Raw genomic sequence first — 27,924 nt, 5'->3', positions numbered from 1 at the left:
ATTTAAAAATGGCATCCCCATCTCAACCTGTGCGCTGAGTTCTGGTGAGTGGAGCTCATCAGTGCAGGAAATGCGACTGAGTGCAGCCATGTGGCGGAGGGGGGGGGGGGGGGGGGGGGGGGGATCCCCCAAAAAACAGAACTACTGCATAGAGAGGTTGTTCCCGCCACTTGTAAAGCCGGGAACGACCCCTCGATTCCCGACCAGAACCAATTCTGTTTTGTTTTAGTTAGATCGCACATCTCGAATACTGTGTGCGGTTTTGGTTTTATTTAAGGAAGGATGTAAATGTGTCGAAGATTGTTTAGAGGAGGTTTACTAGATTGATACCTGGAATGAACTGTTTATCTTATGAGGAAAGTTTGGAAAGGCTGGACTTGTTTCCATGAGAGTTTAGAAGAGTCAGGGTTGACATGATTGAAGTATATAAGATCCTGAATGGTCTTGACCAGGTGGCATGGTGCCACTGCTGCCTCACAGTGTCAGGGATCTGGGTTCTATGCAGCCTTGGGTGATTGTGTAGAGTTTGCACATTTTCCCCATGTCTGCATGGGTTTCCTCTGGTGCTCTGGTTTCCTCCCACAGTCCAAAGATGCGGAGCATAGGTGGATTGGTGACAATAATACTAGAAAGTTAACATGCAGATGCAGCAAGCAACATGGAAAGCAAATAGTGGACGCGATCATACCAAAAAAAAAATCAGAGTCCATTCTGGGTGGGATTAGCAGGACCGTTTAACGGCACTCTGTTGCGATTTTGGGCCCTGGCGAGGAACGCCCTCCGACAGGGCAAGCAGAGCTCCTCAGTCGAGGAAGGGATTGGGCCGCCATTTCTAAATGGCATCCCGATCTCACGACCCCTTAACGTGACCCCCAAACCTCCCAATGCCCCAACTCACCTATAAGGGGGTCCTCAGACCTCCTGCACCCCACCTCACAGGAGCAGGGCATCCTTGCAGCCCGATCCTTGGCTCGGGCAAAATGCCACCAGGGCTCCTTGACACTGCCAACCTGTGTGGCACCTATGTGGCAATGCCGGGTGCCCAGCTGGAAGTGTGAAGGTGCCCGGGGGCACCAGCAGTGCCAGTGTCCCACCCTGCCCAGAGGCCGACCATCTGGGTGTCGCCTGGGAGACACCCGTCAAATGCTGTTGCCCCTGGTCCCCATTTGTGGGGACCAGTGCTGAATGGCACCCAGCCGGGGTTTCCTCCGCAAGCCTGACAGATGCTGGTTGGCCATTTGATCCGGTGTCAGCAGAGTTAAGTGGGTTTCTGAACTCACTTAACTCTGCAAGTCCGGGTCCTGGCCATTGTGGGCGGGATCCAGATCGCCACATTCAAATCTCTTGAGGCGAAATGACCATTGTGAATCCTGGAAGAGGCCTCTCCCAGGATCTATCGGCTGTGTCCCGAGCCAATTCCAGAGGGACACAATCGGTAAATCGTGCCCAATATGAGAATCTTGATTGAAAATCGGTTGAAGTGAAAAAGTAATAATGCCGAGCAGTAAATATACAGGTCTTTGGAGAGACCACACTTGGAGTATTGTGTAGAGCTTTGCCTAAGGAAGAATGTGCAGTACTTGCCTTAGGGAAGATGCAATGAAGGTTAACTAGATTAAATCCTGAGATGAGGGGATTGACTGTCCTGTGAGGTGAGTTTGAGTAGAATATGAATACATCCTCTGGAGATTAGAAAAATGAACCGGTAATCTCACTGAAAACTTAGAGGGTTTGACAGGATAATGCTGAGACCGGATTAGATGTCATAGATTCAGGATAAGGGCTCATCCAGTGTGAACTGAAGAGAAATTTCTTCACTCAGAGAGTTAGAAATGTTTGAAATTATTTACTATGGAGGGTTATGAATGCTCAATAATTGACTATATATCAACAGAGAGGCTGATAGGATTTTGAGATTAATGGAATCTGGGGATAGCAAGGGAAAGTGGAATTGATGAAAACGTTAAGTGATAATCTTATTGAATGCTGGAGTGGTTCAAGTGACCAAGGCCGGGATTCTCCAACCCTGCGCCAGGTCGGAATATCCCTTCTCGCGCCCCGCCGTCCCGACGCCGGCTTACCAATTCTTCGGCGCCGATTGTCCGGCGCCCACGGGATCACCGCCATGCCAGACGGGGGCCGTTGAAAGCGCCCCCCCCCCAGCGATTATCCGGGCCCCGACGGGCCAAGCGGCCACCGTGTTCGGCTGAGGCCCACCGGCGTGGGTTACTCAGGTTGCAAACGGCGGGACCTGGAAGGTGTGTCTTTGGGGGCCATCCAGGAAGGAGTGGCAGGGGATTCAATCCCACAGTGGCCTGGCCCGCGATCGGATCCTACCGATCGGCGGGCGGGCTGGTTCCGTTGGGCGGGGTCTATGTTCCTCCGGACTGGGCCCCTGTAGGGCTCCCCCATATTGCCTGGGGGCAGGCGTGGAAACGGGAACCCACGCACATGCGCAGAATCACGCAAGCCGTTCTGTGCCAGCTGGATCTGCGGGGACTATTTCGGCGCTGACCTAGCCCCGAGGAAGGGGAGCATTCCTGATTATCGGGGACCGTTGACGCCGGAGTGGTTGGCGCCACTTTTCATGTCGGCTCCAGAACTTGGGCGCGGGTTTGGAGAATCCTGGCCCATATGTGTAGCCTCCCATTTCTTAAGATCTTAGCATTTTTTATTTTGATGTTATGTTGAGAAGAAGAAAGAAAGAAAATCACTTATTGTCACGAGTAGGCTTCAATGAAGTTACTGTGAAAAGCCGCTAGTCGCCACATTCCGGGGAGGCTGGTACGAGAATCGAACCGTGCTGCTGGCCTGCTTGGTCTGCTTTTTAAAAGCCAGTGATTTAGCTGAGTGAGCTAAACCAGCCCCTTTTTGAGGGATGAATGCTAGCATGGTAACAAGGAAAGGTCCTTTGCTCTTCTTCCAAATTGTGCCATGTGACATTTTACACCCACCTGAGAGAGAAACAGAATGGAACCTAGCTTTAATGTCTCAATCCTCATTGCTGCACAGGATATTTGGATATTTATTATAAGGTTTGCTCATGGTTGTAAAGGGATTGTTCGTTAACTGCAACATGGATGTTCATGATTATCCGGGTGTGCGTGATGCTATTTACTTATATTTATTAGTCTGGGACACTTCTCTCTTGCTCACAAAGACAGTGTGTCCCATCCGAAGGAGCAGCACTGCAACCTTTACGTAAGTGGCGAGAAGGGCCTCGATGTAGTAAACAATTTGTGAACCACACTATTGTTTCTGAAACCAGGGAATCCCTGGCGACTGCAATGCAGGTTACTCCTGGTACTGACTCTCTCAGTGATGAATCAACACTACAGATGTATGGCCAAGCTAGGAATGACACTCGGGAAGAAAATAACACCAGAACTCCACCCACAACAAAGCATTGTTTGCCTTTGGCCAGAGGAGGAAAGCAAAGCCAGTCAATCTAGGGTGACATGTATTTGAATTGTTTTCCTGTTATGATCTGCCTGAATCCTATTGGCTGGGGACTATTGGTTGTCCCATGTGTCTTGGCGAATATGAGCGCCCCCAATGAGGAGGAGTTGGGGGGTGTGGCAATCAGGAGTTGCAGGTGTATAAATAGAGCTGGCCAGTGTGGTACCGGCTAGAGGAGGAAACAGTGGTGAACTACTGCTGCTGTGTACATATTGTTGTAAATAAAGTTACTTTCTGTTTGACTCCACAAACTCGTGCTGGATTCTTCGTGGCCCTCACAAAATTTCCCTTTTGCCTCTTACATTATTTTTCTTCATGAAGCATCAGCCCACTGGCAAAAATGGGAAACGCAGCCACTGCGGATACATCTACCTCCAGGAGACCATGGGAGATTTAGGGATGTCCTAGTGTTCCACCCTGGGAGGACAGGCCTGTCATTATGTTATGTTAATGTGGCTCCATTCCTTAAAATTTTGACGCACATTTCAATTCAACCGAGCTGGTCAGGTTTGCCAGGGCCCAGGAAACCCAATAGCTGAAGAGAGGCAGGTGTTGCTGGATGCAGAAGGTTAAGTGTATTTTCTAGCATGGCTTGTTGGCCAGGAGGAGCAGGAATAATTCCCTGGATCCCAAGAAGACCTGTCATGATCCTGTGATCCTGCCAATCACCAAACACCACCCCCAACAGCACAAGTAATCTGGCACACCCCCACCCTAGTTTCTTCCTGTCACGTTCTAAACCAACCCTGTCATCAAGCCCCAATCATTTTGCTTGTCAGGAATCATAGAATCATAGAATCTACAATACGGAAGGAGCCAGTCAGCCCATCGAGCCTGCACCGGCCCTTGGAAAGAGCACCTCACTTAAGTCGACACCTACTCTTTTTTGACACTAAGGGCAATTTATCATGGCCAATCCACCTAACCTGCACATCTTTGGACTGAGAGAGGAGACTGAGCACGGTAGCATGGTGGTTAGCATAAATGCTTCACAGCTCCAGGGTCCCAGGTTCGATTCCGGGCTGGGTCACTGTCTGTGCAGAGTCTGCACGTCCTCCCCGTGTGTGCGTGGGTTTCCTCCGGGTGCTCCGGTTTCCTCCCACAGTCCAAAGATGTGCGGGATAGGTGGATTGGCCATGCTAAATTGCCCGTAGTGTCCTAATAGTAAGGTTAAGGGGGGGAGTTGTTGGGTTACGGGTATAGGGTGGATACGTGGGTTTGAGTAGGGTGATCATTGCTTGGCACAACATCGAGGGCCGAAGGGCCTGTTCTGTGCTGTATTGTTCTATGTTCTATGTTCTAGACACCGGGAGAACGTGCAGACTCCACACAGACAGTGACCCAAGCTGGAATCGAACCTGAGACCATGGAGCTGTGAAGCAACCGTGCTAACCACTGTGCTACCGTGCTGCCCCTGGGTATGATCCCAAGCACTCCTTAACTGCGCCTCCGTAGCTGTGCTCAGCATTTCAACCAGCTGCCAGGAAAAGGAGGACAAAAATGCCTCAAGAGACCCCACCATTAAATTTGCCCAAGACTTCCATCTTCCAGGCATTTCTTGGTTACTATTCATTGGCAGTCATCCCAGCTTTCTCCTCAATGCCCAGTAAATATTGGGGCCAACTTTTCTTGTGAAATTTGGATTGTACTTGCTCAGCCTCGAGTTTTGCTGCACCCTCCGCACAAAGCCACAATGTGGGGCATTTTGATGATCCACAAACTCTCATTGTCCACTGCTGGAGGTTTCATTGTCTTCATTAAAGGCGAGTCCCTGGCTCCTAGTTTAACTTCCCTCCCAAACTGATTTGATTGGAAACTCCACACAACTCTCCCCTCACCCTCCCCAATAATCTGACAAGAAACCTCAATCAGCTACGTCACGAAAGTGTGGATGTGCAGTGGCCGGCTTGGATTCTCTAGCTCTATATAGGATAATGAGTGAGGGTTTTACCCAGCCTCTTCCTCCTTTGGCCCAACCAATTGAGTTTCAGGTAGAGTCCAACATGACCTCATTTCCGAATCATTGTCATGACTGAGACAATTCAAATCACTTACGGTAGTGCTATGTTTTAAAATCCAGGATTTTCTATCTGGTGAAATAATTAAAATAATGTGTGGTCCAGTTCCTCATCTTTGTTATTAATATAACAACATAATTCCACTGAATTTCATTGCACAGGGCTTACATTTGGCAGTTTCTGATCTCAGCTGTGGAATTTTTTACAGAATTTGTTTTTAAGACATTCCTCTCCGAGTAGTCATTCGTATTGGTTTCCTATGGAACTATGTCCAAGATTTTACTCTTCTCTCCTTTGCCCCTCTCCTCCATAAGGGGAAGTAGGAAGTGAGCTGAGTGGTTGGAGTGGGGGATGGGTTGGGGGGGGGGTGACCTTCGGCTCTATCTCAGGCCTCTCCGGACCCCTCCACTGCCCCTAAGCCATTAGACTGCTGGTCCAACATCCAATTCTGGAAGAACTGGAATTTCCTCCAGTTCAATGCTGAGAAGGCTGAATTCTGTGGTCCATGTCACAAAATCTATTCTCTAACCACAGACTCCATCCCTCTTCCTGGTAACTAGCTGGGGCTGAACCAGGTCATTCATGGTACATTTATGGTTCTCTGACTTTGGTGTCAGTTTTGACCCTGAGATGAGCTTCTAATCACATAGCCACTCCATCATTACTCCCACCTAATTTTGCCGCCGTAACAGCACCCAACTCTGGCCCTGCCTCACCTCATCTGCTGCTGAAATCCTCAGCCATGTCCTTATAACCTCGAGACTTGACTGTTTTCAAGCATTCCTAGCTGGCCTTGCACATTCTACTCTCCCATGAACGAGGCTGTCCAAATCCCCGCTGTCTGTGTCTTAACCTACACAAAGTTTACCCATCACATCTTTGCTCACTGACGTACAATGGATTCTGAATAAACAACACCTCGATTTTCAAATTCCTCCATGATCCTGCCTATCCTATCCTCGTGAGCCCCTACAACCCTCTAAGTTATCTGCATGCATTCAATTCCTGCCCTTCGAGCACCGTCTATTTTAATTACTCTACTACTCACGGACATGCCATCAGCTACCTGGGCCTGAAGCTCTGGAATTCCCTCTCTAAAGCTCATTGCTCTCTCCCTCTCTTTCCTCTGTTAAGACACTCTTTAAACCTAGATCTTTGATCAAGCTTTTGATTCGCTATCTTAATGTCTAATGCAGCTCAGTGTCGCGTTTTATTTGATAACACCCTTGTAAAGTGCCTTTGGAGGGTTTATTAAATACCTATTTGATAGTTCATTCAAAGATTGGTGCAGAGTTCCTATATCATTATATGGCTCCACCTAAATACAAGCTATTGTTTGGTTAGTTGGGAAGCAGACTCTGTAGTTCTCTGATCTTTTGCACTCCCAATGTTTGCCACTCTTAGCCCATTTTTGTCATCTCACCCTCTTCTTTTGTCGGATTTATTTCTGCTGCAGTGGTTCCTGAGTGTCCTGCCATCCTCAAATGTTCCTTTTGAGTCTCGACAGTGAGCTGGGGAAGAGGAAGTCACATCAAGACACGTTGTGTCCTCAATCAGCACCCACAGATACTTAGATGTCACTGGATGCCAGTTAAAAGATGAAAACTTCACTCCCTAGTCCTGTTATATACTGACACTTTAAGGAGTACACTCTACAACTGCCAAGCGCAACATAGACCAGAGATTGAACAAAGAATGTCGTGTTCGTATTTTTCTCAAGTTAAGAACATACAACCATACAATTAGGAGCACGAGTAGGCCACTTGGCTCCTCGAGCCTGCTCGACCATTCAATAAGATCATGATCTGATTGTAACCTCAACCCCACATTCCTGTCTACCCCCGATAACCTTTCACCCTCTTGATAATCAAGAATCTATCGAGCTCAGCTTTAAAAATATTCAAAGATTCTGCTTCTACTGCCTTTTGAGGAAGCGAGTTTCAGAGATCAATCCTCTGAGGAAGAAATTTCTCCTCATCTCTGTCTTAAATGCGACCCCTTATTTTCAAAAAGTGAGACCAATAACAAGAAACATCCTCTCCACATCCACCCTGGTGAGAACATATTCAGCTAACCCTATTTTTGTGCATTTCTGAGATCTTCATCTGATGATATAAGTGTTTTGCTTAGCAAATCAATATGGCCCATTGGCTTTGGAATTCAGCTAGAAATAAATGGCCTTTTAAAACTCCAGTGTGGAAGCCAGGAAACATTCAGAAATTACAATTCAAATATGTGCCGTACTGACAAAAGCTTGCTCCGGAAAGGTAGAGATGTGGGATGGCTTCCCCCTTTTTTCACGTTTCACCAACCACACCAAGAGGTATTTTAGGGAAGGAATATTTTAACCCCTTGAGTGCTGTGACCTTAAAGAACAGACACAAACAGACTTTCTCGTAAATTTAAATCAAAAGAAAGATTAAATGTATAATTCTCGGCTTGACACGAGGCGAGGCAATTGAGGTGGCAGGCCTGAGTCCAGAGCACGATGTAGAGGGGGACTAGAGCACACTGGGGGGCTCCCACTGAAAATGGACCTTTGAGGAGTTTGAAGTCCGATCCCCGGAGGAAGAGATTTCCTGACTTTGGAATTTTTGGGGAAAAAATTTGTGAAAATAATTACTTAGTTATTTTCGGATTGAAGAAAGAAAGAAGAAATAAGAAGTCGTTAGAGGATGCAAAAAGCAGCTAGGAAGAAGGAAGAAAACCCGGGTTCACCGTTGAATGAGAAGGCCAGCAAAAGCGTGGACAAGATGGCGGATGCCGGACCGCATGGTGGGGCCACACTACTTACGGTGGAGAAAATGACCGAGGTGATGGCAGTGGAGCTGGAAAAGCAGTTTGCGTGGCATATGGAGGCTTTGAGGAAGGAGACAGCGGTCGCATTGAAATTGCTGGTGGAGGAGGCAATTGCCCCGGTGAGGGTAGCTGTGGCAACGACATCGGCCGAGGTGAGAGAGCAAGGCAAGAAGATGAAGGAAGTGGAGGAAGCCACGTCGCAGCACAGCGACCAGCTCACCTCGATGGGGGACAAGCTGCGGAGAGTGGTGGAAGTCAACAGAGGACACAGAGCAAAGCTCGAGGACGTGGAGAACTGCTCGAGACGGCACAATCTGAGAATTGTGGGCTTGCCCGAAGGGACAGAGGGCCCAAGGACAACAGAGTACTTCGCTAAGAAGTTGGCGGAGCTGATGGGGGAGGGTGAGAACTCTTCCCAGTACAAGCTGGACCGAGCTCATCGATCATTAAGGCCGAAGCCCAAGGTGAATGAGCCGCCAAGAGCAGTAATTATCTGTTTCCATAAGTACTGCATGAAGGAGAAGGTGTTAAGCTGGGCGAAGCAGAAGCGCGAGGTGCAGTGGCATGGTGCTGGAGTTAGGATCTATCAGGACTTGACGGTTGAGTTGGCAAAGAGACGAGCGAGGTTCAGGCGAGTGAAGGCGGCATTGTACAAGGGGGTGAGATTTGGTATAGTATACCCGGCGAAGCTGAGGATAACGTATAACACTAAAGACTTTTATTGTGAGACAGCGGAGGCGGCTGAGGCATTCGTGAGGGCAGAAGGCTTGGGACAGATGTGAGGAGCGGAACTGGAAGAGAGACTGTGGACTGTTTGGGCAACTGGAAAATGTATAAATGCTACAACTTTGTTTTTACTGATGTGTGTTGTAATTTACTTCTCTTTGAATTGTAACAGAGTTCAAGTTAATGGTTGGGTGGATTGGTGTTCTGTTCTGCGACGGTTAAATCTTATGTCAGTGAATTGTATGGGTTGGATTGTTGGTTTTGTTTTTTCTTTCTGGGACTGGGTGGAAGGGGAAGATATATCTTAGCGGGGGGGGGGGGGGGGGGGGGGGGAGAGCCCCCCGCACTAGCTAACTAAAGTCAGCTAGTGAACGGAGGTGAGGGGAGAGGAGAGCTACGGACGTTGGAGCCTGGATAGCAGGCTTCAATGGGCCTACGAAGCGAGCGAGGGGAGGGGGGGAGGGGTTGATGCTCTGAGATTTCAAGGGGAAATGCAGGGGGGGGGGGTTCTTGCAAGGGGGGGAAGGGGTTCGATGTTAACAATGGACAGGGGCGTTTCAGGCTTATGGGGCAGGGCCCGGTGGTATGATGATGGTGGATAAGAAGGGTGGGGGGTTGAGAGACCCCCAGTTAGGATAGTCACGTGGAACGTGAGAGGGCTAGGAGGTCCGGTCAAGAGGACAAGGGTGCTTGCGCATCTTAAAAGTTTAAAAGCCGATGTGGCAATGCTGCAGGAGACTCACTTGAGGGTGAAGGACCAGGTGAGACTTAAAAAGGGCTGGGTTAGTCAAGTGTTTCACTCTGGATTTGACGGAAGGGCTCGAGGGGTAGCGGTGCTGGTCAGCAAAAGGGTACGCTCCAGATGGAGAAGGTGGTGGCAGATCAGGGGGATAGATATGTGATTGTGACAGGGACGCTGGAGGGGAGATTAGTGGGGCTGTTAACCATATACGGTCCCAATTGGGACAATGTGGGATTCGCGAAGAAGGTGTTTGGGGGTATCCCCGACTTGGACACGCACAAGCTGATTGTGGAGGTGGGAGGGACTGGAACTTGGTGCAGGAGCCAAGGTTGGACAGATCACGGCCGCGCTCGCTGGTCCCATCGGGGGGGCGCGAAGGCGCTGGCTGGGCTAATGGTGGAAATGGGAGGTGTGGACCCTTGGAGGTTCCTGCACCCAAGGGAATGGGAGTACTCGTTTTTCTCAGCAGTATAAGGTATACTCGCGGATCGACTTCTTTTGTAGTGGGGAAGGCTATTCTGGCTGGGGTTAAGGGGTCGGAATACTCGGCAATTCCAGTGTCAGATCATGCTCTGCATTGGGTGGATATGGTACTGGAGAAGGGGGTAGCGCAGAGGCCGGGGTGGAAGCTGGATGTGGGGCTTTTGGGGAACCAAGTGTTCTGTGAGAAAATTGAAAAGGTAATTAAGGAATATGTAGGTTTCAACTGTACGGGTGAGGTGTCGAAGGCAGATGTCTGGGAGACTCTAAAGGCGGTGATGAGGGGTGAGGTAATTTTGTTTAAGGCCAGGGTGGACAAAGAGAGGTAGGAGCGGCAGAGGGTAATAGACGAGATGTTGGAGGTAGATAGGGGTTATGCAGAGAATGGGGACCCAGCGAAGCTGGAAAGGAGGAAGGAACTACAGGCGAGCTTCAACTGACTGTCCACCAGGAAGGCAGTGTGCCAACTGAGATGAGCAAGGGGTACAGTTTATGAACATGGAGATAAGGCGATAAGATATGTTAGCAGGTCAGCTCCGGAGGGAAGCAGTGGCAAGGGAAATTCTTCAGGTGAGGGATAGGGCAGGAAAGTTGGTGGTGGCTCCGGAGCTGATTAACAAGGTTTTTAAGGCGTTTTATGAGAGGTTGTACAGGTCAGAGCCACCCGGGGAGACCGTGAGATGCAGGAATTTCTTAATGGGTTGGAATACCTGAGGCTAGGGGAGGGGGACAGGGCTCTATTAGAAGGAGCAATAGTGGAGCAGGAGATAAAGGATGCGATTGGGAGGATGCAGTCGGGGAAGGTGGCAGGGCCAGATGGGTTTCCGGTGGAATATTATAAAAAATTCAAGGATAATGAAATGAAATGAAAATCGCTTATTGTCACGGGTAGGCTTCAATGAAGTTACTGTGAAAAGCCCCTAGTCGCCACATTCCGGCACCTGTCCGGGGAGGCTGGTACGGGATAAGCTGGCACCCCTGATGGTGGGGATGTTTGAAGAGGCGATAGGGAAGGAGGTGTTTCCACAAACCTTGGGGCAGTCATCGATTTCACTGTTGCTAAAAAAAGATAAGGATCCGACGGAGTGTGGGTCGTATCGGCCCACATCACTTCTGAATGTGGACGCAAAACTATTGGCGAAGGTACTGGTGGGTAGGCTGGAGGAGTGCCTCCCGAAGATGATAGGCAAGGATCAGATGGGGTTCGTGAGAGGGAGGCAGCTTTTTTCGAACATTAGGAGGGTTTTGAACGTCGTTATGGCACTGGCGGAAGGGAAGGAAATAGAGGTGGTTGTGGCATTGGACGCCGAGAAGGCGTTTGACTGGGTAGAGTGGGGGCATTTGATTGGATTTCTGGAGTGGTTTGGGATTGGACCAAGATTTGTGAACTGGGTAAAGCTATTATATAAGGAGCTGAAGGCGAGTGTCCGCACAAACAACATCAGCTCGAGATACTTTTCTCTCCACCGTGGGACGAGACAGGGATGTCTTATGTCCCCCCTTCTGTTTACACTTGGGATTCAGCCGTTGGCCATCGCATTACGAAGTTCGGGAGCATGGAAAGGAATAGTGCAGCGGGGGGATAGAGCATAGAGTGTCCTTATATGCCAGTGACTTGCTGCTGTATGTGTTGGAACCGAGTGCGTCGATAGGAGGAATATTGGAGCTACTGCGAGTATTTGGGTCTTTCTCGGGCTACAAGCTGAACCTGGACAAGTGTGAGTATTTTGTGGTGTCTCGGCCGGGGGTGGGGGCAGTGATGGGGGGGCTGCCATTCCGTAGGGTAGGGACTCACTTTAGATATCTGGGGGTGCAGGTTGCCCGGGAGTGGGGGAGGCTTTGCAGGTACAACATCACTAGTTTGGTGGGGAGAGTGAAAGCCGATCTGGCAAGGTGGGATGGTCTCCCTCTGTCACTGGCGGGTCGGGTACAGGCAGTTAAAATGAATGTGTTGCCGTGATTTCTGTTTATTTTTCAATGCCAACCAATTTTCCTGCCAAAGGCTTTTTTCAGGGAGATTGAGGGAAGGATTACCTCATTCATATGGGGAGGGAAGGTGGCCAGAGTTAGAAAGGTGCTGCTACAGAGGGGATGGCAGGCAGGGGGTTTGGGTCTCCCGAATCTGATGTACTACTACTGGGCAGCGAATGTGGAGAAGTGCGGAGCTGGGTCAGAGGGATTGATTCCCAGTGGGTCAGAATGGAGGAGAGTTTGTGCAGGAGATCAGGACTGAAAGCACTAGCAACAGCGCCGCTCCCGATAGCTCCTGGGAAATACTCAGGGAGTCCGGTAATAATAGCTTCATTGAAAATCTGGAGGCAGTTTCACCAACACTTTGGGTTGGGGGCAGGGTCAAGGGAATTGCCGGTTTCGGGGAACCACAGATTTGAGCCAGGGAGGTGGGATGGAAGTTTTCGGAAATGGGAAGAGAAGGGGATTAAGACGCTCAAAGATTTGTTTCTTAGGGGTCGGTTTGCAGGATAGAGGGAGCTGGAAGCGAAGTATCGGCTGGAGCAGGGAGAAATGTTTAGATTCATGCTGATTCGAGATTTTGCCAGGAAGGAGATACAGAGCTTTCCAGAAGAACTGGCCTCCACATTGCTGGAGGAGGTGCTGGCGACAAGGGGGACTGGAGAAGAGGGTAGTGTCAGCAGTGTACGGGGCTATTTTGGACGAGGATAAGGCACCACTGGAAAAGATCAAAGCAAAGTGCAAGGAAGAGTTGGGAGAGGTTACAGAGGAGGGGGTCTGGTGTGAGGTACTCCGGAGAGTAAATGCCTCCACCTCATGCGCGAGGTTGGGGCTGATACAGCTGAAGGTGGTATATAGAGCGCACCTCACGAGGGCGAGGATGAGCCGATTCTTTGAAGAAGTAGAAGATGTGTGTGTGAACGTTGCGGGGAGGGTCCCGCTAATCACGTTCATATGTTTTGGTCCTGTCCAAAGCTAGAGGATTACTGGAAGGAGGTTTTTCGGGTAATTTCCAAAGTGGTGCACGTGGAACTGGACCTGGGTACCCTGGAGGCCATATTCAGGGTGTCGGACCAGCCAGGGTTGGAAACGGGTGCGGAGGCAGATGTTGTAGCCTTCACCTCATTGATCGCCCGAAGGCAGATCCTGCTGGGATGGAGAGCAACCTCTCCACCCTGTGCCCTGGCGTGGCGGGGGGACCTGTTGGAATTCTTGACCCTTGAGAACGTTAAATTTGAACTGAGGGGAAGGACGGAGGGGTTCTACAAGTCATGGGCATTATTCATTATGCACTTTCAAGAACTGGATAACATCGAACATTAGTTGGGGGGGATGGGTGGGAGGGTTGGGGTGAGGGGGGCTGTGTATATTAAGGGTGACTATGGGTAATCCCGGATTCCTTTTTGTCATTTGTTTATGTGAACATGCGAGCTAATGTTTGGGGGTTGGTGGGAGGATGGGATCGTTGTTATTGGGATTGACATATTTGTTGCTGATTATTGTTTATTGTTGGTGGGTGTAAATTTGGGAGAAAATGGAAAAGGAGAATAAAAAAATATTTTTTAAAAATGTATAATTCTCACAACACTGGCATCTACATGGCAATGTGGAAAATTATCTGGCATGTCCTGTGCATTTAAAGCAGGGAAAATCCAACAACCAATTACTGCCCCATCAGTTTACTCTTACTCATCGATAAAGAGATGGAAAGGGTTGCTGACAGAGCTATCAAGTGGCACTTACTCAGAAACAACCTGCACACTGGCACTCAGTTTGCGTTCTGCTGGGCTCCTCAACTGAGGTCAAAAGAGATGAACTCCAAGGTGAGTGTGACTGCCCTTGATATCATGGCAGCATTTCACTGAGTACAACATCAAGGAGCCCCAATAAAACTGCAGTCAATTGGAATCAAATGAAAAACTGGCCATTGGTTGACATCATACCTGGCACAAAGGAAGTTGGTTGTAGTTGTTGGAGGTCAATCATCTCAATCCAGGATACCAGTGCAAGAGTTTCTCAGGGGAGTGTCCGAGGCCCAACCATCTTCAGCTGATTCATCAATGACCTCCCTTCCAACATAAGGTCAGAAGTGGGGATGTTCGCTAATGACTGCACAATGTTCAGCACTATTCGCAACTCCTCAGATACAGAAGCAGCCAGTGCAGATATGTAGTAAGACCTGGACAACATTTAAGCTTGGGCTGATAAGTGGCAAGTAACTTGCGGGCCACACATTGCCAGACAATGACCTTCTCCAACAAGAGAGAACCTAACTATTTCCCCTTGACCTTCTAAAGCATTAACATCACTGAATCCAATACTATCAAGATCCTGGTGGCTATCATTGACGGGAAACAGAATTGAACCACTGCATAGAAATACTGTGGCTACAAGAGCAAGTCAGTTCCTGGGAATTGTACAATGAGTAACTTATTTCTTTACTCACCAAAGCCTGTCCAACCTCTTCCAAACACAAATCAGGGCCGGGATTCTCCCCTACCCGGCGGGGCGGGGGGTCCCGGCGTGTTGGAGTGGCCTGAACCACTCTGGTGTCGGGCCGCCCCAAAGGTGTGGAAGTCTCTCCACCCTGATTGGCACCCTTTCAGCACCAGCACATAGTAGCAATAATGTGTGCCATCTACAAGATGCATTGCAGTTACTAACCAAGGCTCCTTCGACAGTATCTTACAAGCCATGACCCCCATCATTGAAAAACCACCACCTGCATGTTTCCTTCCAAGCCACAAACTACCCTAACTTGTGACTAGATCACTGTTCCTTCAAAATCATGGAAATCCCTCCCAAACAGCACCATGGGTGCACACGCACCATATGGACCACAGTGGTACAAGATGGTGGCTCACCACCACCTTCTGAATGACAAATTACTGGTGGGAAATAAAATGAACATCCAAAATATAACTACAGCAACCATTCCCTCCTCACATATTAGACACACCTACACACATAACAAAATATAATTCCAAAAGATGTAACATGAGTAATGTGCACTTTGTCACAAATAAATGTTTATGTCAAATAATGATTTTTAATCCACCAGCTAGAAATATAAATTGAACCTTTGAAAAACAGAGTTTTAGACTCACAACTGAAATAACCTGAACTCATAGTACAAGATGGCGAAGTCCAATTTGCATTGCTATACATTCCACATTCCAACCCCATTGAGAATGAGACAGCATGTCTGAAAAACCCACCAGAGACAATGACCCACCAGGAGAATGTAAAAGACGCCACACCTCCTGTCTCATTAGCAGGGCATCTGTGGCAAAGAGCCTAGTTATTCAACTGCTGGAGATGGGCCATTAAAAATAACTGCTTGGGCAATCGGACGTTGGCTAATTAGTTCCAAACCTGACCACATTAAATTAGAACTGGGATACGTGATCATGTTTGAATTACTGGCGGTTGGAGCAGAGAGGTCACATGACCAGCCAATCTATTTGTATGTTTTAAGCGCATGCACATGCAGAATTGGACAAGCAGCTGTGAAGCTGAGAGAGATCCTTCCTCTGTCTCTCTCCATACGGCCCGAGCTTGACCTGCTATTGTCCTCCATGTGCAGTAGATTTTAAAGAAAGAGCTCAACTCCACATCATAGAACATAGAACATAGAACAGTACAGCACAGAACAGGCCCTTCGGCCCTCAATGTTGTGCCGAGCCATGATCACCCTACTCAAACCCACGTATCCACCCTATACCCGTAACCCAACAACCCCCCCCTTAAACTTACTTTGATTAGGACACTACGGGCAATTTAGCATGGCCAATCCACCTAACCCGCACATCTTTGGACTGTGGGAGGAAACCGGAGCACCCGGAGGAAACCCACGCACACAGGAGGAGGACGTGCAGACTCCACACAGACAGTGACCCAGCCGGGAATCGAACCTGGGACCCTGGAGCTGTGAAGCATTTATGCTAACCACCATGCTACCCTGCTGCCCCTACAGTGTCTCTAGAAGAACAAATTCATCCAAGTGAGTTTTAATCCACCTTAATGCTGAAAGTAAGAAACCAAAGGATTCATCCTGAAGTCAGCCAAACCACCAAACTATGGACCACAAACTCTTTTACCTTTTCTTATAGACTTGAACTTGTCCAATTTATCTTCCCTCGCTCTGTCGTCTTTATGTGGACTTCTTCATGTATGTGTGAGAATCAAATCAGTGTGCCGTTTTTTTTCTTCGATTGGTTCAAGTAGAATAAAGCTAATCTCTTTCTTTGTGAAACTCGAGAAAACCTGTCCAATTGGTTATTTTATGGCAGCAGTGTGTAAACAGTGTAGTACTCACTGAATTGGCACGCATAACCTTTTCAAACAAAAATACCTGTTTCAGTTAAAGGAGAAAAGAGTGGGCCCCTTCTTACCTGATCGTAACAACTTAAATTATTTAAAGGGCATAAGAAACAGATCACCTTTTTAAACAGTCCACAAGCTGATTGTTTAAATATTGCAGACATGAAGGATACTACATTTGTTCACTGGGTACAATGGAGGTTGGGTGTTTCTGGCTTTCTCAGATGAAATTCTGACTGAGCTCATTTGCAATCCTTTTTTAACTAAATTTAGAGTACCCAATGATGGAACCATCAATTCAGCGAACACGTGTAGTTGGATCTGAACAGAGGCTTTAATACACTTACAACAGAGCCAGCCTATTCGTCATTGAACTCCAGATGACTGGCAGGCTGGCTCTAAGGCACTGATCTTTATACATCGGTCCCAGGGGGAGGAGTCCTGGGCGGAGCCAAGGGAGGAGCCCAGTACAAACTCTCGCGTACTCCCAGAGCGACTCCCCTGGTGGTCGAATAGTGCAACTGCACTTACAATGGTGGATAGTGAACATATATACACGGAGTTATATTGGCAACTATATACAGCATTGATCTTACAACGGGTAGATAACGAACATATATACATGGAGTGATATTGGCAACTATATAGTGTGAATCACATTCACCACACCCAATTAATTTTTTTCCAATTAAGGGGCAATTTAGCGTGGCCAATCCACCTAACCTGCACATCTTTGGGTTGTGGGGGTGAAACCCATGCAACACAGGGAGAATGTGCAAACTCCACACGGACAGTGACCCAGAGCAGGCATCAAACCTGGGACCTCAATGCCCTACTGCCTGCTCATTTACAATCCTGAATGTAAAATAAATTGGCCCCAGTTCACTACCTGAAATTACCTTTTTGAGGCAAGGACAATTTTGTGTTGGGTGAGAGATGGCTTCCCTTTGTTTTTGTATCCCAGACAGAACTACTGCACCTTGTGAATTAATAAGATATTGGTTGTCTCCAGACAGTTTCAGTCATGTAACAACATCATCAATGGGTTGATGGCAGATGTAACTTACATACAATGGTGAATTAATGATATTCCATTAACATTCGCACAGTGGCAAAGTGCCTCACAACACCAGGAGCCTAGATTGAATTCTGGCCTTGGATAACTGTGTGGAGTTTGCACGATTTCCTCCGGGTGCTCCGGTTTCCTCCCACGGTCCAAAGATGTGCAGGTTAGGTGGATTAGCCAAATTAAATTGCCCCTTAGTGTCCCAAGATATGCAGGTTAGGTGGGGTCACAGGGTTATGGGATAGGGCCAGGGAGAGGGCCTAAGTAAGGTGTTCTTTAGGAGGGTTGCAGACTAGATTGGCTGAAGGGCCTCCTTCTGCACTGTACGGATGCTATGATTCCAGCTGTGAGTAGCCTCCAGAATGTCTTTATTTGAAATCCCACCTTCATGGGGCCAGCAATCTAACAGCCATTGTTACTATAATTGAAATGGAGAGGATTGTCACCAATACCTGCAAAGACCATTTCCATTTTAATGACTTTCCAAAGACATGTCCAGGCATGAAATTAGTCCTGGTAAGAAGTCACTTGACCCCTCTGGAGTCTACCTTATCAAGGTACAGTTTCCATATTCCATGTTGCATTTTAGAAGTAAAGTGTCTATCTTTCAATAAGCTTTATGTGCATATGACGTGAGTGTCACAGGCTATAAAGATGGTTATGCTGACTAATACAGGTTTTAAGCCATTCACATATGCAAATAGGGGGCCTATCGCCTAAATTAGACCCAGCGCAAGCTGGAGCAACCTCTCTGAGCAAATGAAGAAAACATTTGTCAAACAATTTTTTGTGAAGGTGATGCATTTTTAAAAATAAAAATGAAACCTGCTGAGGTAGATTTTTGTGTACTCTCCCGTCTCGTTATTCTCCCTGCACACATTGAACTTTTACAGAAGCCTTGTCCAAAATGGCTGTCCTTTATGTGTAAGTCTCGTCATTGACCTGGCATTTCCTGGGATCTCACTCTGGATATGGAAGTATGCCTAAGTGGGATCGCTCTAACCCTCCTACCCTCACCCAAGGCCACAATCCCCACCCTAAATCCCAGGGACAAGATTGCTGCATAGCTGGCATGGACCGGGAGCATCAGCAAGGATGCTTACCCTGAGACGAGCTGCACTCTTAAAGCAGACTGATCAAATAGACAAGAAGAAAAATATTTTTTGTATACATTATTCAGTTTGCAGCTGGAACCACTCCAACAGGAGGAGGATCTCTGGGGTCAAACTAACACTGACAACAGTTCAGCTGTGGCCTAAAATGATCTTAAGGGATAAGTGTTCTGTGAATATTTGAAGCATCCCGGCCTAAATCAATGGCAGAAGATCTACCCATACAGAAACAACCATCCTCTGACCAAAATTTACTGGTTATGGTCCAACGCAGGTTCAATTTTGGAGATGCTAAATTGAACTCTTTCCCTCTTTAGCTCCAGGAACTTTGAGGTCATTAAGTTCCAGGCAATGTACAGTTAGAAAAGTAACAGGGACAGCCAATTGTATGGCAGAACACCTTTCAAACCTCCCAATCACCATTTTGCACTTTTGCAAATTTAACTTCAATCAAAATGGACTTCAGACATACTGGTTTTGCAAAGCAGCAGCAATCAATATCCTGTCAATAGCTGTCAACTAATCAAAATGTGACGACTGTAATAGGACTTCCCTTTAGTTCTGATATGTGCCTTCACGTTGTTTCAGTGTTGACATCCTGATTTAACTCCAGTAAGGCAGAAAGTTACCAGCTGTTTAGCTTCAGGAAATTGAATATAAGCACACTGAACAAGTGTAGATCTTTCGCCGAGAATGGAACATTAGAAAGTTGGGGGCAGAGAGCCAGAGTGTAATGGGCCCAAGCACTAAAATAAGTAACTATTTAGGGAAAATTGGTTTCTGAGGGTGCTGATGGGAAGTGGGAGTCTTCTTGCTCAATCGAAGGCCAATGGCTGCGGGTTGTGGGGGTGGGGGGAGAGACCATTGAGATCCATGATCCCATCAATTCTTGACACCAATGCAAAGAAAACACTGTCTGCATCGGTGAGCAGTATAAAATCCAAGAAAGTCTGTAGGCTTTACTGGCTGCAGTAAAAATCTTAAAAGAATTACTTATTAATTAACTGAAGTTAGATGATGGTAGCTGCTGCTCAAAAGAAATTTCTAAATCTCAGTTAATGTTAACAGACACAGCTTCAGCATAGTAGGAAGTCTTACAACACCAGGTTAAAGTCCAACAGGTTTGTTTCAAATCACTAGCTTTCAGAGCACTGCTCCTTCCTCAAGTGAATGAAGAGGTATGTGATTTGAAACAAACCTGTTGGACTTTAACCTGGTGTTGTAAGACTTCTTACTGTGCTCACCCCAGTCCAACGCCGGTATCTCCACATCATAGATTCAGCATAGACACAGCTCTGACAAAGAGTCATCCAGGCTCGAAACGTTAGCTCCCTTTTCTGTCCTCAGATGCTGTCAGACTTGCCGAGATTGTCCAGTATTTTCTGTTTTGTTTATAGCTTCAGCAAAAATGTGTTTCAAGATTTCACAATACTGTGGGTGTAACTACACCACATGGACTGCAGCAGTTCAAGAAGCCATCTCATCACCACCATTTTAAGGGCATTTAGGGATGGGCAACAAATGCTGAGCGAGGCAATAATGCCCACATCCTGTGAAAGAAGATTTTTAAAAATTTGTTTTGCATTTTTTTTGGTGGTGTTATATGAAGAAATAATCCTAGGCAGGATGCCAGGATAACACTATGGTTTTCAGATGGTGGAGTGGTTGTTTGTATCTCTATGCATTGGCAAATATCTCATCCATTGGTCAGTTCTGTGACAGTCTGCTGTTGTTGAGTCTGGTAACTGTTCACTGTTCACCGTATATGAATAGCTTAACCTGGGGCTAGTGACTGAGAAAATCAAAACTAAACAGCAGGCAGGTGTTTGTAAGCAGACATTTTAAAACATTCGATAAACTCCTCCTGCCGATGTAAATCTTACCATTGTGGCTGGGATCACTTTTTGGTAAATCTGCATATTAGAGCAAGACAGCTAGCCTCACTCTAATGTGCAGATTCCCAAGGTAGCTGAGGTTTTGGGATTTGTCCTCTTTGCCTCAGCGACCTCTGGTGAGTACTGTTTGGCACTGCTCCCAACAAATGGAGACCAGACGGAATGGCACTGGGGGGGGGGGGTCTCACCACATGTCCTTTGGGCAGGGTTGTGCCCAGGCACTGCTGGTGCCACCTGGGTGATCATTTTGGTGGTCTTGGAGTTCGGGAGGCCATTTACCATCCCAAACATTTACTCCACCGTTCAAAATGAGCCTATATGTGGCCTCGGCTGTACGTTCCCTGTTCAGGCCCCTTATACAAAGCGAGTCACGTTGAAGAACCATGTGTTTCTCAGCACTGCGAGCGCCGAGAAACATGCAACTATACGTGCTATGGGACTCGGTTCCCTTTTGGAAGAATCGCGCCCCTAGTCTCAGTAATAGAGACAGTTGAGGGTCTTTTCCCACCCAGCCTCAATTTCTAGGCTGGCTAGCGGCCAATGATGGCACAGTGGTTAGCAATGCTGACTCATGGCTCCAGGGTCCCGGGTTCAATTCTGGATTTGAGTGACTGTGCAGTTTGCACTTTCTCCCCGTGTCTTCGTGGGTTTCCTCCGGGTGCTCCAGTTTCCTCCCACAGTCCAAAGATGTGCAGGTTAGGTGGATTGCCCCTTAATGTCCAAAACATTAGGTGGGGTTACGGAGCTAGGGTGGAGGTGTGAGCTTGAGTAGAGTGCTCTTTCCAAGGGTAGACTTTCCAAGTGTAGACTTGATAGGTAGAATGGCCTCCTTCTGCACTGTAAATTCGATCACTCTATGATTCTATGATTCAGGATGGGAAACTGAAAATGTTTTCAGGCTTGATCTCAGGCGGAAAGTGTGTGGGGGAGGGGTGGGGGGGTGCCTCAATCGGAAAACTTCTTCAGATAGGATGGGTGACTTTCCCCTATGCCCCCGCCACACCCCCTGCTGACCACCCCCTCAGAGCATCCCCTACCCTCTCCTTCCCAGAACTAGGGGCTGTTTAGCACACTGGGCTAAATCGCTGGCTTTGAAAGCAGACCAAGGCAGGCCAGCAGCACGGTTTGATTCCCATAACAACCTCCCCGAACAGGCGCCGGAATGTGGCGACTAGGGTCTTTTCACAGTAACTTCATTGAAGCCTACTCGCGACAATAAGCGATTTTCATTTCATTTTTCACTTACCTGAGTTAATGTCCTGGGACATAATCTCAGACACCTCCTTTGGCCACTGCAGTGCTCTGTCTGGATGGGCTGGAGAGCTGTCAGCCAATCTGATTGGCAGGCAACTCTCTAAGGCAGGTCTTCTGTCCAAGTACGGATGTAGGCCTGCTGCGAATCAGAGCTAAACTGAGCATGAAATGGAACCGGGCCTGTCGGAGTCAGCAGGGTGCATTCCCTACTCACTATCGGGATGAAGTGTGTGCCAAGGAAAATTCAAACTACAGATGTATAATGCCATTCTGGACCTCATGGTGTCCTAAACTGAAATACTATTGATGTGTACACACCATTTTATGCACTGCAAGGTCCCACATAGAGAAATGTGGCAATGATCAGATCTTCTGTTTTTAGGTGTTGGTTGAGGGATAATATTATCTTGGGATATTGAAGAGAATTCTTTTGCTCCTCTTCAAAATAGTAACTTGGGATAATGTACATGTTGCTGAGAGGGAAGACGCAGTGCGGGGGTTGGACTTTCCGGTCCCCCAGCCACGTGTTTTTCAGCGACGCCCTGTTCATTGACAATGGGATTCTCGACTCCCACCTCATGTCAATGGGGTTTCCCATTGAAGCCGCCCGACGTCGCCAGGGACGCGCAGCAGGAACAGGGAATCCCAACGGCTGGAGAATTCCGGCCAAAGTCTCGGCCTAACATCTCATCCAAAAGGCTCCTTCAGTACTGCACTGGAATGTCGCCTAGATTTTAGGTTCAACTCTCCAGAGAGGGACTTCAATTTACAAACTCCTGACTCAGAAGGAAACATGCTACCCACTGAGCCACAATCGTTAACAGACCACTAGTTGGAAAATCACCATGGATATGTCCTGCAATATGTGAAATGTTTATCCCTTGCCTATTGCCTGTATATTACAGAACCAAGTGTCAGAGTGTTAGCTCATACTCCCTCACCCCAGTCTACAATTTTCAAGTATTTAATGTCAACTTTCAATTTAGTATCAAGCTACTAGGAGCTGTGCTGAGGCAAGGCCATCCCATTCCACATAGTGCCTTAACCTGGTCTGACATTTTGCCCTTTACATTGGGTTGATATCGAATTCAAGTTCCAGACGAGAAGATAAATATCTTGTTAATTTCACAAACTTTGGGGCATTGGTAGGGGTGATATCTCTGGTTATCCAGAAACTCATGCTTATAGAACCATAGAATTCCTACAGTGCATAAGGAGGCCATTCGGCCCAACGAGTCTAACACTGACCCTCTGAAAGAGCACCCTACCTCGGCCCACTCCCCTGTCCCGTCCTTGTAACCCATAAACCCACCTAACCTACACATCTTTGGATACTAAGGGGCAATTTAGCATGGCCAGTCCACTTAACCTGCACTTCTTTGGGCTGCGGGAGGAAACCGGAGGACCCGGAGGAAACGCACGCAGACATGGAGAGAGTGTGCAAACACCAAACAGGCAGTCTCCCAAGACCAGAATTGGACCTGGGTCTCTGACGCTGTGAGGCAGCAGTGCTAACCACTGTGCCACAGTGATGGTTTCAAATTCCATCATGGCAGCTGCTGGAATTTAAATTCAATTAATAAATCTGGAATTGAAAGTTAGGCTCAGTAATAGTGATTGTGAAACCACCAGTAATTGTTGTAAAAATCCATCTGGTTCACTAATGTCCCTTTATGGAAAGAAATCTACCATCCTTACCAGGTCAAACCCTCATGTTACTCTTAACTGCTCTCCGAAATAGCCTAACAAGCCATTTGATTCAAGAAGCAATTAGGGATGGGCAATAAATGCAGGCCTTGCCAGCAATGCCCACATCCCATGACAGAATGAAAAAAGTAAGAAGTCTTACAACACCAGGTTAAAGTCCAACATGTTTGTTTCAAACACTAGCTTTCGGAGCACTGCTCCTTCCTCAGGTGCAGTGCTCCGAATGCTAGTGTTTGAAACAAACATTTTGGACTTTAACCTGGTGTTGTAAGACTTCTTACTGTGCTCACTCCAGTCCAACGCCGGCATCTCCACAGAATTAAAAAAGGTAGTGAGGTAAATTACGCGGGCAGCACGGTGGCACAGTGGTCAGCACTGCTGCCACGGCACTGAGGACCAGGGTTCGAATCCCAGCCCTGGGTCACTGTCTGTGTGGAGTTTGCACATTCTCCCCTTGTCTGCGTGGGTTTCACCCCCACAACCCAAAGATGTGCAGGGTAGGTGGATTGGCCACGTTAAATTGCCGCTTAAGTGGAAAAAAATAATTGGGTACTCTAAAAAAAAATTTTTAAGTGAGGTAAATTACTCCTTCCGTCTCCTCCCCAAAACTTCACTTTATCTTCTTATGGGCTAAAGTTTGTTTGATAATGCTCCTACGAGGCACCTGGGCCTGTTTTCCTATTTTAAAGGCACTATATCAATATAATTTGCTGTTGTAGTAGATTCTCAGCTTGCTCCCCAACCTTACCCATTAAACCTGCCATTGCAGATCACAATGAAAATCAGGCACTTGGTATAATGGTTGTCCAATTCATGACTACAGTTACACTCCTGAGCCGCAAGCTACCATTACGTATCAATTTACTGCACAACCCAAATATATAACAAACTTCAAGAATGATTTCCTATTTGCTTAAGTTTAACATACTTTGTGAGGCAGTACATATCCAACCATCTCAGTTACACGGACAAGTAAAAAGACCTGTGCGACTTGGTCAGTGACTATCTCCTGTACAGCTTTGGATAGCAATCAATATTTTCATCTTTTAGTCAAAGTTGTGGCTCAACAGACACAGAAATACCTTTGCAATCAAATATGGGCCTTGCAACTGAGTGATATAAAAATAGACACCAACAAAACCAGAAGTTATAACTGTTCCTCCAGTTTTGGCCTTACTAACAGTGAAGTGGCAGATTGCTGTCTTTACACGCATTTCTTCCTGTTCATCGACACCTTCTGCTCCTGTTAAACTTTTTAAAAAGTTGTTTTTGTGCAAGTTTAGTGCATTTTCAAATGGCGGTATTCAGTTCTGGGAAATAGAGGGCGGCATTCTCCCCTACCCGGCATGACGGAGGGTCCCGGAGTAGGGGAGTGGCGCCAACCACTCAGGGGTCGTGCCTCCCCAAAGGTGGGGAATTCTCCCCACCTTTGGGGGCCAGCCCCGCGCCGGAGCGGTTGCCACCAGAAGACCGGCGCAAAAAACCGGCGCCACCGGCAGCGGGGCTGGCCGAAAGGCTTTCGCCGGTCCGCGCATGCGGCGGCAGTGACGTCAGCGGCAGCTGGCCGCTGACGTCACTGCTGGCGCATGCGCAATGTGGGGTTCTCTTCCGCTTCCGCCATGGCGGAGGCCGTGGCGGATGCGGAAGAAAGTAGTGCAGCCAGGGCACTGGCCCGGACTCTGAGGGGGGCCCCGATCGCGGGCCAGGCCACCGTGGGGGCACACCCCGGGGTTCGATCGCTCCCCGCCCCCCCCCCCCAGGAACCCGGGGGCCTACTCGCACCGCTGAGCCCGCCGTTCCAGAGGTAGTTTAAACCTCGGCGGCGGGAGAGGCCTCCCAGCGGCAGGACTTCGGCCCATCCGGGCCGGAGAATCGCCGCAGGGGCCTCTCCGATCGGAGTGGCGAGATTCCTGCCCCCGCCACTTCCCGGGTGGCGGAGAATCTCTGCCACGGCGGGGGCGGGATTTTAGGCACCCCCAGGCGATTCTCCGACCCTGCTGGGGGTCGGAGAATTTCGCCCAGAATGCTTTCAATTTCAAATCCCGGATCCCACTATTAAAACAATCCCAGATTGAGCGTGACCGAGTTTGAATACAGAGGTAAGCTCCCTCGATACTCTGTGGCGACAAAGACCCCACAATGCAACCTTCGGTGCGTGTATTTTTCCTGTTTTTCACACTGGCCACTCACAGCATCTGTGAATCAAATTTCAAATGAATGTTGAATTAGGAGCGATTTTATGTTATTGTATTGAGTTGCCAAATAGGAACCAAGAGACAGAGGTGGCTTTATTAGGTGACTTGAGAATCAATTGGGTGACTTGAGAATCACATCGGAATTTGGTCCGGTTCCCATTTGATATTCAGAAATGTGAACTTTCCAGCAGGAAACACTGGACAGCAATCAGGAATGAAGACATGGTGAATGCCATTTAAATCATCCTTTCTGCTGTTCCAGTACTGACTGCTAATCTTCCAACACAGAAGGAGGCTATTTGGCCCATAATGCAATGCATTGGCACACTGAAGGAGCTATCCAATTAGTCCCATTCCCCTGCTCTTTGTCATTAGCCCTGCAAATCCAATAACAGTTTCAACAGCAACTTGTGTTTATGCACTTATAAATGTAAAAGAACATCCCCAAAGCATTTTAAAACAAAACATGATGCAGAACCACGCTCAAATATATTAAGTTGACCAAGATCTCGGGCAAGGGGGTAGGTTGTAAGGAGTGTCTTAAAGGAGGAAAGTGGGGTAGACAAGCAGAGGGGTGTCAGGAAGGTACTCCACAGCTTGGCCTCGGGTAATTCAAGACCCGGTCACCAATTAAAATCAGGGTGCTCAAGAGGCCAGAATGGGATGCGCACAGATATCTCAGAGGAGTGTGGGGCCAGAGGAGAATACAGAGATAAGAAGTGGTGAAGCCATGGAGAAATTCGAAAACAAGGATGAGAATTTTAAAATGGAGTCACTGCTTGACCAGGAGCCAGTGAAGGTCTGCGAGCTCATGGGTATTGGCCGAATGCCATTTTGTGAGAGTTAGGACATAGGCAGCAGAGTCTTGGAAGACCTCAAGTTTATAGAGGGTTGAACGTGAAAGAGCGGCCAGGGGTGCACTGGAATAGTCACATCTAGAGATAATAAAGACATAATTTAGAGTCTCAGCCCTGAGACGAGGGTGAAGTCGGTCAAAGTTCAGGGGGTGGAAATAGTGACGACATGGTTGTGTAGCTGATGTAGGTGGTGGCGTCAAGGATGCCAGCAATCAGGTTCAGCCTCAGTCAGTTACCAGGAAAAGGGATGGATTCGGTACGTAGGAAATTGAGTTTCTGCCAGGGCCAAAGACAATGGCTTGAGTCGTCCCAATATTTCATTGGAGAAAACCTCTGCTCATCCAATACTGGATGTTGAGCAAGCAACCTATCAATTTGGAGACAGTGGAAGTGAGGTAAAGCTAGGTGTCATCAGTGTACATGTGGAAATGTGCGTGTTTTCAGATAATGTCATCGAGGGACAGAACATAGTCAGAAAATAGGAGAGGGTGAGGTAACAATGTGGGAGTAAGAAATAAGCCATTGATAGCGATTCTCTGGGTATTATTGGATAGATAATTCTCCCTTGCAAGTTATTAGGGAATCCAATTTGACAACCCTCGCAAATACGCCATGTTGTAACAAATTATAATGTAACAAATCATGTGGCAACAAAAAGGAATTTCTCCTCATCTCCCCTTGGTTCTTTTGCTAATTAAATTAAAACGGTATCATTCCAGTAAATCCCCATGTACTTTATCCAAGTCTTCACATTTTTCCGACAGTGTGGTGCCCAGAATTGGGCACAATATGCCAGCTGGGTTCTAAACCAGTTACTTAACCAATAATTCATCAGAGCAGCTATCACTTGAGCTTGTTTAACCCAGTTACAGTGGGTTACATGCTACCAACTCACCAAGGTTCCTTCAACAGCACCTTCCAAACCCACGACCATTACCATCTAGAAGGATAAGAGCAGCAGATACCTGGGAACCACACCACTTGTAGGTTCCCCTCCAAGTCACTCACCACCCTGACTTGGAAATATATCACTGTTCCTTCGCTGTCGTTGGGACAAAATCCTGGAAAATTCCACCCCCCCCCCCCCAACACACACAGCACAGTGGGCTGGATTCTCCTCATCCAAGCAACAAAATTCAGCACGGGGCGGAGAATCCCCGTCAGACGGAAATCATAGCTGGCGCCGTTCCTGCAATTCTCCAGTCCCCAGAGAATCGCTCACGCACAAATTACGCAGCGCGGGTAGGGGGCCATTGACAGAGGCCCCCCCCCCCCCCGGATTCTCCGGGCAAAATTGGCTGAGTTCCCGATGGCGTGATT

The 27,924-nt window shown here is 47.8% G+C and overlaps 1 protein-coding gene across 1 annotated transcript in view; it reads right to left on the bottom strand.

Moving 5' to 3' along the window:
* The window catches only part of LOC119965058 (dedicator of cytokinesis protein 2-like), a 759,716-nt gene that overhangs the window by 709,887 nt on the left and 21,905 nt on the right, over positions 1-27,924 (bottom strand). The gene's annotated exons all lie outside the window — the stretch shown is intronic.

This window comes from Scyliorhinus canicula, chromosome 4 (assembly GCF_902713615.1).
Source record: "Scyliorhinus canicula chromosome 4, sScyCan1.1, whole genome shotgun sequence".
Taxonomy (NCBI): domain Eukaryota; kingdom Metazoa; phylum Chordata; class Chondrichthyes; order Carcharhiniformes; family Scyliorhinidae; genus Scyliorhinus; species Scyliorhinus canicula.
The sequence above is the reverse complement of the archived record's forward strand: the minus strand, read 5'-3'. Positions and strand labels throughout refer to the sequence as shown.